The sequence below is a fragment of the Callithrix jacchus genome, chromosome 4 (genome assembly GCF_049354715.1).
Source record: "Callithrix jacchus isolate 240 chromosome 4, calJac240_pri, whole genome shotgun sequence".
In the NCBI taxonomy this organism is placed as follows: domain Eukaryota; kingdom Metazoa; phylum Chordata; class Mammalia; order Primates; family Cebidae; genus Callithrix; species Callithrix jacchus.
This window is the reverse complement of record NC_133505.1, coordinates 32,197,168-32,207,938: the sequence shown is the minus strand read 5'-3', so window position 1 is coordinate 32,207,938 and position 10,771 is coordinate 32,197,168.

The window sequence follows — 10,771 nt, the reverse complement described above, 5'->3', positions numbered from 1 at the left end:
AAAAGAGAAAGGCATGGGGTAGGGGAGGGTGGGAATGGTATCAACTTAATGTTATGAATAGTCAGATGTACTAGAGAAATAACTGGATGTCTTTTTAAAATATTTTTTTAAAGACGTTGACTCCCTGTGTTGTCCAGGCATGACTCAAGCTCCTGGACTCAAGCGATCCTGCTGCCTCAGCCTCTGAAGTAGCTGAGACTACAGCTTCCTGCCACCTCCCCCATTTTGCTTTCTAATTTAAAGCAGGGTCTGCATATCACCTGAAGTCATCGCTCTTTTGGGGACATCTTGCATGTCCAGAACTGCCATCTGATAATGAGGTGGCCCTAAGCCTATGGGGACATGGAGAGTTTTTTGTGAAGGAGGACCTAAATAAATTTGCCCCACATCCTCTCAGGCGAGCAGAATGGACAGGAGAGAGGGGCCAACCCGTGTTCCCATGTTACTGTGGATGGAGGAGCTTGTTTGAGGGACCAAGGTGTGGACAGGGACAAGCATGGCACAGGACAAGGAGAAATAAAAGCCACAGGGGTGGCGGATGCTCTGCACACAACTCGCTCAAAACCACACCCTCCCCGCCCCGCACTCAGCCAATTCTGGTAAGCGAGCAGTAAGCTGCACACAGACTCTGGGACAGGCCAGGCAGAAAACGGTGGGGCGAGGTGTGAGGTGGAGACTATCGCTACGGTAAGTCTGGGTTCCAGGAACCGGCAGGGAGGAGGGTAGAAGGCAACCTCGTGGAAACTGGGAAAGGTGGTGGGGACCTTGGGGACGCATCGCACCACCGGGCGCACAGCCAAAGGGGTGGTCCCGTGGTGCGCACGGAGTAGAGCTGGGGATGGTGTGCGTGGTCCCTCTGCTGTGCACAGCCCAGCCCAGGACCGCCAGCGGCTCGCACTCAGCAAGTTGGGGTGCAAGTGCGGGGTGGGGCCTCTGCGCCAGGTCCCTCCTTGACTATAAAAGCAGCCGAGGCTGTTGGGTTGCGCCACACCTTCCACATGCCTCATAGTCCGTGAATTTCTCGCGTGGGATTTCTAGCCTCATCGCAGCTCGAAATGGACCCCAACTACTCCTGAGCCACTGGTAAGAGAAGCCCAACTCTGTACCCTGGGATCCCCATTTCCATCCCCAGGACAGAGGGTCTCTGCAATTCAGGAAGTCACTTTTTTTGTGGGGGGTACAGGGCCTGGAGGGAGTCCTGCTCTGTCGCCCAGGCTGGAGTGCAATGACTCAGTCTCGGCTAACTACAACCTCCGCCTCCCGGGTTGAGGCAATTCTCCTGCCTCAGCCTCCGGAGTAGCTGAAATTACAAATGCATGCCACCACACCCAGCTAATTTTTGTATTTTTTATAGAGACGGGGTTTCACCATATTGGTCAGGCTAATCGCCAACTCTTGACCTTGTGAGCCCCCCCACCTTGTCCTCTCAAAATGCTGGGATTACAGGCATGAACCATGTCGCCTGACCTGGAAGTCGCATTTTAAGTTCTGAAAGGAAGGGGATTCCTTTACTTGGTTAGGTGCTGTCTTCCTGATCACACCCCTGAGAGCATTGACCTCCTCCCTGGGTCTCTAAGTAAGAGTTCGGATACCGAGTCTCAAGGCTGTCCTGCTGCAAATCACCCAGTTGGTCAGACTCCCCCCCCACCCTGCTGCCCCCAATGCTCTGGTGATGTGGAAGGCAACCTCAGAAACACTGGGAAAGGCAGCCAGGACCTCGGGGACCTGCGTATCTCCAGGCACACAGCCCTTTCTGCAATCAGGGTGGCTCTGGGCAATCAGGGTGGATGGGGACTGGAAACCCTGAACCCTCAGGTTCAGGACAGAAGGTTCCAGCTCGGAATCTCAGTATTTCTGGGTTGTGTGTGCACCTGGGACCTTCCTGGTGGGGTAAAACAGGAGGGTGTTTGCCCTTTCCAGCCTGAGTGGGGAGGACATGGGGCTTGTGGTCTTCTGTCCTGATCAGGACAAGAGTTCTGAGGGCTGCCCCTGCACAGAGGAGGGGTACTGGAGACCCATTGACCCACTGCTGTACCTTCTGCATCTCACTCACTGACCACCGCCTTTTCTTTTCCTTGCAGTTGGCTCCTGCACATGCACCAGCTCCTGCAAGTGCAAAGAGTGCAAATGCACCTCCTGAAAGAAGAGTGAGTGTGGGGCCATCTCCAGGAATCTGGGGCTGTGGCTAAGGTTGGGAGGAAATCCAAGGCTGGCACTGAGTACATTCTTCTGGGAAACTAGGCTTTCTTTGTCCCTGTTGGCTGTGTCATTTTCTCTCAGAGGGCTTTGTGCCCTCTGGGTCTGCCATCTGAGCTGCAGTCAAACTTGCTATTGGGGCAGGGAGGCGCCTGATCAAGTCAGCTCACCTCTCATTTTTCCCTTTCACCTCAGGCTGCTGTTCCTGTTGCCCCATAGGCTGTGTCAAGTGTGCCCAGTGCTGCATCTGCAAAGGAGCATCTGAGAAGTGCAGTCACTGTGCCTGATGTGGAAACAGCTCTGCTCCAAGATGTAAATAGACCAACCTGCACAAACCTGGATTTAAAAAATATATTACCCTAAGCCATTTGCTGCATTTCTTTTTCTATTAAATATGTGAGTGACAATAAAACAACTTGAATCTTATTCTGGCCTTTATTGTGTGTCTTGGAATAAATGGACTGGGGTGAGAGTTGAGCCTGGATTTTAGAGACAAGGATCTGAATGGAAATGTGAGCCACTAACAATGTGAACACCTTCAGGAAGCCAGGCTACCTCACTGAGTCTACACTGCTGTAAAATGGCATTGCACCTTGCCCCATCAAATGGGTGAGGTGTTATAGATGATCACTTACAGTATCAATTGTCAAACGTGACCTAGTTTTTAGATTCAATAAGAAAAAATTCAATGAATACATGAAGAAACAACAGGAAAAACAAAAGATGTACAAACTTTGACAATATGGTGATGTGGAAGGCAACCTCAGAAACACTGGGAAAGGCAGCCAGGACCTCGGGGACCTGCGTACCTCCAGGCACACAGCCCTTTCTGCAAGAGTGAGCAGGTGCCAACAGCGTGGTCCCGTGATGTGCAACAAGGAGCACTCAGTGGGTGGTGAGCCTGGATCCTCTGCTGTGCACAGCCCACCCCAGCCCGGGACCTCTTTCCTTGAAGTAGGCACTTATCATCCTTCTTAATTTAATGCAGTCACCACATAAAGGCAAAGATCTCTCCCTTGGTGACATCCCAAGCTTTGGATGTCCTTGGTCTTGGTGGGCCAGGTAGGCTGTGGAAAGTTCAAATGATGTTAAAAAGCAAAAGAGGACTTAAACAAATGTGCCCATCTGTTGTGAACTGAACGTGAGCCAGTGAATCTCATCCAGCGAGAGGGTCCCAAACCTGGAAGAGGGTGTACACAGAAAGAAAGGAGACAGAGAGAGGAGGTGTCTGGAGGACTGGATGGGCTATGCCCATACAGTGATTTTATTTGTGCAGTAGGTTTCCTTATATACTTTCTTCTTTAACATCATTACCTCAATGTATATCATTACTCAAACAATAAAAGGAACAGAAAATTCCTTGGGAGATGATTCTGAGGAACTGTCAAAGGGAACAAATACTAATTTAAAAGATCAATGGGAAATAGGTAATGCTGATTACTGATATTGTCAAAAACAATCAGTAACTTGGATAACAATCTTTAATTAACTAGAAGTCACAAGCTCAGCAGTAAACTGTGCATCTGTGAGAGACAAGGACTGCAGGGGAGGTCCTAGGCTGAAACAATGCCTGGTAAACAAATTCTTAGATCAGGAGCCAGAAAGGGAAACACAATACCCAATTAACTCACCTCAGCATTCACCTGGCCATTATCTCATCGGCCAAGAAGCCTGAGGATAGTGTCCTGCTTAATCATTCTCCATTTCCTCTTTCATTCTCTTCTTAATTTTTTCTCACTCATAGCTCAATAGCCTCCAGCCAGGGAAAATGTGTAAGGAGTCAAGCTCACCTAATGGCGGAGGGCAAGTTGTTAGCCTTGTGGGGGTTGCAGGGGCGACCCCCACAATATTCTCTCTTTTCCGTGTTTTTAAATGAAGCTCAAATAATTGGAGCTGAAAACGCTGGAGGGTGGAGAACACAAGGTGAAAGAGGAATGGTAAGAGAAGGATGAGAAAGAGGACACAAGCACCAACAGCAATCATGGACGAAAAGGAGGGAAGGTGAAAGCTGGTGAACCAGAAGACAAAGTGTCAACAATATCACAGGTGATTGTGTCATCCTCAGGCAGCTCCTGACAAGAAAAATCAATGGCATGAATTTCCTGCTGAAGCTTGAAAACATCTAGGGATAAATTGTCATGAGTCCAAATTCCTTGTAAATGGGCCTTAACAAGAGGCCACTGCCATTTAGTGTCATTATAAGGAGTATTAGTAACACAGATATATTTATAACCTGCATGGCAATGAAGGGCCAGGTGGTTTTGAATTATAAAGTTTATCACCAAGAGTAGTAACAGTTTGTTCCAAAACATTAAGTCCCTCATCAATTTTCTTATCAATATCCATTTGAGTTCCCATTATAACAGAAATATTCTTTGCAAGATGATTAACATAAGTAGCAGTTTGAACACTGTTTGCAAGGCTAACAGCTGCCATAGCAGCTGTAGCTACAACTGAAACAACAGCAATAATGCTAGCAATGAGAATACCAAGGAAACATTTAGGGTGGATCATAAGATTGCAGACTTGTTAAAAAATAAGTAGGGCTCTTTCATCATACCAGGGTCCAGAAACATGAACAAGTAACATAACATAGGGGGGCTGGTGTACAAGAAGAAGGGTATGAACAGGGAAAAAGGAAGAATCAATGCAGTTTTTAAGAATCCAGTTTTCACAATAAATGGAATATGAGTCAGAAGCTTGGGTGATGGAAACATTACCCGCAATAATAGCATAAGGAGAAGCAACGGAGGATTTAGTATAAATAGTCTGATTGGCGGGATAAGATAAACTACGGGAACCAGCGTGAACAAAGGTAGAAGATAAGGATACAAACAGCTTCCAGAGAGAAGTGTAGGCTTTGCTGGAGAAGGTAGTGTAAATGGGAGTGCTCCAACCACCAGGTGTTTCATAATGAGCTAAGGCAATGTCAAGAGGATGAGGAACAGACCAGTCATACAAGGAGAAACCAAAAGGCAGGGTGTAATTAATAGCTTGCTTTTGGTTAGGGAAACAGAACTGCCAGTGCGGGGAAGGGTCCAAAGAGGAGTTAGAACGTTGACAACGCTGGCACTCCATGAGGGGAAAATGCTGAGTGGAGGAAAAGTTATAAGTTTCTCGAATTCCCACATGGCTAAGTATCCAATCACGAGAATAAACGGTTTCACCTGGGAAGAGGTCAGAGGGGCCAGAAAAGGTATGAAGTCGGTGAATTCCAAGATCAAAGCAATAAGAACCAGAAAAAGAAAGAATAGAAGGAGGGGAATAGACATTAGCAGAGGAATCACGATCCCAGATTTTGGAGGCATAGAAGCACGTGGGAGGGGAAACAACTTGGGTAGAGTAAGTATAGGTAGCAACCTGAGGAGTAATATGAGAAGAAGAGGGGAAGCCAAGAATAGAAGTATCATTAATGTAGATGGGGAAGGTGGGATCATTCCAGGTAACATGTTGAAGAAAAGGAGGGTTGGGAACATAAGCCCACATAACATGAGAATCAGGGAGAGGGAAGGCCTGTGCTAATTGACAATACAATATAGCCATGATAGCAATAAACATAACAGTAGGAGAATGGGATTGTCTGGAAGATGCAACCAGGGTGGCTGCTTCAGCAGTCAGATGGCACATCTGGGCCCACGTCGGCAGGGGCCTGTCTCGTTGCGGAGTCTGGAAGTTTGCTGATCAAGCTGCTCGGCGAGTCCGGCGGCAGCGGTGAGGCGGGGGTGGCGTCAGCTGGAGACGACAAAGACGGGGTATCAGGGCGTCTGCCCCACCTGGTGAAGAATTCATGCTTGACAAGGCGTTCAGGAACCCAAACTGGAGAGGGAGCAGACCTGGGAAAAATACAAACATGTCCTCGTCCACATATTAGGACTGGATCTGGACCATGCCACTGGTTAGTGAGTGTGTCTTTCCACAAGACCTAGGGATGAGATATATTATTAGGGTGCCAATGGCAATCCACTGCAGAGAGTCCATCAGCATCTAAAATTAATAAATTGAGAACATAAACAGCATGTTTAAGCCAAGTGTGAGAGGTTTTATGTAATGTCAGAAATTGAACCATGTTTTAATTTGTGTAATAAATTTTTCAAAACAGCATGGCTTCAGCTGGCTCTGTGGTGCAATGGATAGTGCACTGGACTTCTAGCCGAGCCTGGTGTGGTCATTCAAAACAGCATGGCTTCTTTCGATGATGCCTTGGCCTTGAGGATTAAAAGGAATGCCTGTACGGTGAGAAATCTGAAAATGAGAGCAAAACGAAGCGAAACTTTTGCTGGTATAAGCAGGTCCATTGTCTGTCTTTAGGATTTTAGGTGGCCAATAATAGAAAAAATGGTTAGGCAATGTGCTACAACATCCTTAACTGCTTCCCCAGAATGAGTGGTAGCAACTATAAAATGAGAAAAAGTGTCAATGGAAACATGCACATACTGTAATTTACCCAATGGGGGAGAGTGAGTAACATCCATTTGATATACATGGCCAGATTGCAGTTCTGGGGGATTCACCCCATAGTGGTGAGCAACAGGCAAGTAAGTCAAACAGGCTGTGCATTGTTTAACAATTTGGTGGGCCTATTCTTTGGTAATCTGAAATTGCAATTGCAGACTGTGAGCATTCTGATGGTGCAGGGCATGAGAAGTCTCAGCCTGCTGTACAGGGGACAGAACAGGAAAAATACACTGAGTGAGCTGATCAGCTTGGGCGTTGCCCTCAGTTAGAGGAACTGGCAGGGAGGAGTGGGCTCTGATATGACCAATGAAAAAAAGGATGCGATCTGCGGTGAAGTGTCTGCTGTAAAAGGAGCAAAAGATGAATTATAGAGGAGGAGTCAGAAAAGGACAAAGGGGCTGTTTCCAGATTTTGAACCAAATTAACAACATATTGACTATCAGAGTAAATATTCGAAGGGACATCCCAATTAGTCAGGACATTTTGGACTGCCAGGAGCTCCACGCACTGAGCGGAGCATTCAGGGGTCTGAAACAAAAAAAGGGTGTGCTTTAACAGTGCCTGTGTCAATACCAGAAGAGGAGCTGTCAGTAAAGAATGCTTCAGATAACGGTGACTTGAGGCAGGTCTGTGGAAAAATAAGGAAGTTTTGGGAGTAAAAATGTAACAATTTATCAGCAGGTTAATGGCACAGTATTTGACCAGAAAAGCCAGCAAAGGCTAATTGCCAGGAGTCAGAGAACTGCCAAAGCCACTGTTGCTGAGTGCTAGAATAAGGAACAATGATTTCAGGAGGATCAGTACCAAAAAGAGAAAGAGCCTGTACACGATCTTTAGCTACCAAAACAGAAACTAACTCAAAGTAAGGGGTTACAACTTTCCCACAGCTGGCTGGGAGATGAAGCCATTCCAGGATACCTTGTTGCCAAAAAACCCCAGTAGGAGTATAAACAGTGGGAAGAACACAATAACACCAGCAGGAGTTGTCCTTAATACGAGAAAGTTTTTGCTGGGACAAGGCGTCATGAACTAATTGCAAAGCCACCTTGGCAGGAGCTGACAAAGAACAAGGGGAAGTTGGATTAGAGGGTCCTTTGAGAATGTCAAATAAGGGCTTCAATTGTCCTGTGGTAAGTTTCAAGCTCGGGTGAATCCAGTTAATGTCTCCTAAAAATTTCTGAAAGTCATGCAGTGTGGTTAAATTTGCTGTGGAGAGAATATGAGTCTTAAGGAAACTTGGTTAGATTCAATAAGCTTTCCCAAGTAATGGTAGGGAATGGCATTCTGAACTTTATCTGGTGTGATAACAAGGTTATTTTTTGTCAAACAGGTTTGCAAACATTCAAAGGCTTGATAAAGAAGGGTCTCAGTTGGAGCAGCTAAGAGGAGATCATCCATATAATGTAGTAGTTGGATATCAGAAAATTGTTGATGAATGGGTTGGATGGCTTTAGACACAAAGGTCTGATACAAAGTGGGGCTGTTAGCCATACCTTGAGGCAACACAATCCACTCATACTGCTCATACAGTCTATCAAAATTAGTGGACGGTATGCTAAAGACAAAACGATGACAATCTGAGGGATGCAAAGGAATGGAAAAGAAACAATCTTTCAGATCAATCACTAACAGTTTCCAAGTCTGAGGCACAATGACAGGAGAAGACAGACCCGGTTGCAAGGGTCCCATGACTTCCATAGTAGCATTAACTTTTCTTAAATCCTGTAAAAGCCTCCATTTACCAGAGCGCTTCTTAATAACAAAGATAGGGGAATTCCAAGGACTCTTAGTAGGTCTAATACAACCCGCAGAGAGTTGTTCCCGAACCAACTCGCGATTTAATCTTTTCATCAGAAAGGGGCCACTGCTCTACCCATATGGGTGTGTCTGATAACCAAGTAATTTTATCAGCATGGGTATCAGGAATCACGGTGACCCCTAGGAAAAATTTCCTAGGCCAGAACGGTCAGTTTTCTGGGGAAGGGCAAGAGGCTCAGGATTTCCCTGCAAAGTTTTTCCAAGCCCTTGCCAGGCAAGTAGGCCTGTTTAGTCATAATGTCGAGAGCAATGGGATTGGTCACCAATCGAGCCCCCATGGCTTCTAAAACATCACAGCCCAAAGATTGAGTGGGATACCAGGAATTACATAGGGGCAAAATGAGCCAGAGTGACCCTCATCATCAGTCCATGTTAATAAACTTGCAGATTGCATAGGATTGTTAGTCATTCCTATGCCTTATAGAGAAGTCGTGGCAGTAGTTGTAAGCCATTGAGAAGGACAATATTTATGGGAAATTACAGACACATCGGCCCCTGTGTCCAGGAGGCCTTTAAATGTTTTGCCGAGGGAGGACTTAAGATGGCGCTGTGAGAACAACCCAGGATTGGAGTTCTCGTTGTGTCTGCGGAGAGGTGAGTCTGAGCTGCATTTCCAGACTGATCTTTGTTGCTCACGGAAAGGGGAAATTCCCAAGTGAAGAGGAGACGCGGGACGACAGGCAGATATTCCGCCTGGCGAAGCCGGCAGCCGGGGTGGCGGCAGCTGGCCCTACCCAGCACTCCCCACAGGCGCACTTGTCCGGGTGCCCCGTTGAACCGGCAACTGGAGACGTGAGAGGGCTGGACTTGAGACTGAGCTAGACTTGAACAGTGGGCCAGCCCAGGGGATTGCAGGAACAGAGCGTTAGGATTGGCCCAGTGGGACGAACAAAACCGCGATTTCAAACAAGCCCCGTGCAGACGGCCCAAGACGCTCTGAGGGGGAGGGGCAGCCACCATTACCGAGGCAACCCACCCCAACTGAAATACACGCCCATTGCTGACACCGTTGCCGAGGCAACCCGTCCCTACTGAGATACACGCCCACTGCTGTCACAGCCTGCCGTTGCTGAGGTAACCCGCTACAACAAAGAGAATCCGCTGCAGGGTGTGGCGGAGAACAGCAGAACAGCGGAGCCAGGACGAGCCTCATAACAGCAGGGCAGAGCCTCGGCAGGCCAACAGTGGCTAGTCTGCATCCTAGCTGGGCAGGACCTCAATGGACATCCAAAAATAAAGCCCAAACCCCTCAACACAGAGCATTTGAGAAAAAAAAGGGTTTTTTTAATGAGCTCTGTTGCAGCAGAATCAAACATAGCAGCCTAACAGCCCTGAATGAACAACACAGCTCACAGCTCAGCAATTAAACCCCTATAAAGTACAAACTGTCTCCTCAAGCAGCTCCCTGACCCCTCTATATCCAAAAGACTGACATTAGGCAGGCACCATCCTGGGACAAAGATAGCAGAAAAATAAACTGGTAGCATCCCTCGCTGTGCCACAGCTGCTAGAGGTGCACCCCAGACAAGCAGGGTCTGGAGCAGACCTCAGCAGTCGTACAGTGAAGGGGCTAGACTGGTAGAAGGAATACCAAGCAACAGAAATACTTCATCATCAACATTCAGGGTGTCCACTCAGAGACCCAATCGAAAAGTCAGCAACTAAGCAGACGACCAGCGGACAAATCCACAAAGATGGGAAGAAACCAGCGCAAAAAGGAGGAAAACACCCGAAACCAGAACACATCGCCTCCTAGAAAGGACCAAAACTCCTCACCAGCAAGGGAACAAAGCTGGATGGAGAATGACTGTGACGAAATGATGGAATTAGACTTCAGAAGATGGATAATGAGAAACTTTTGTGAGCTAAAAGATCATGTATTAAATCAATGCAAAGAAACTAAGAACCTTGAGAAAAGATTTGAAAAAAGATTTGAGGAAATGATAACAAGAATGGATAACTTAGAGAGGAATATGAATGAATTAAAGGAGCTGAGAAACACAAAACGAGAACTTCGCAAAGCATGCACAAGTTTCAATAGCCAAATTGACCAAGCAGAAGAAAGAATATCTGAAGTCGAAGACCAACTCAATGAAATAAAACGAGAAACCAAGATCAGAGAAAAAAGTGCAAAAAGGAATGAACAAAGTCTCCAAGAAATGTGGGAGTATGTGAAAAGACCTAACCTACGTTTGATAGGTGTACCAGAAGGGGACGAAGAGAATGAATCCAAGCTGGAAAATACTCTTCAGGACATCATCCAGGAAAATTTCCCCCACCTAGCAAGACAGGCCAACACTCA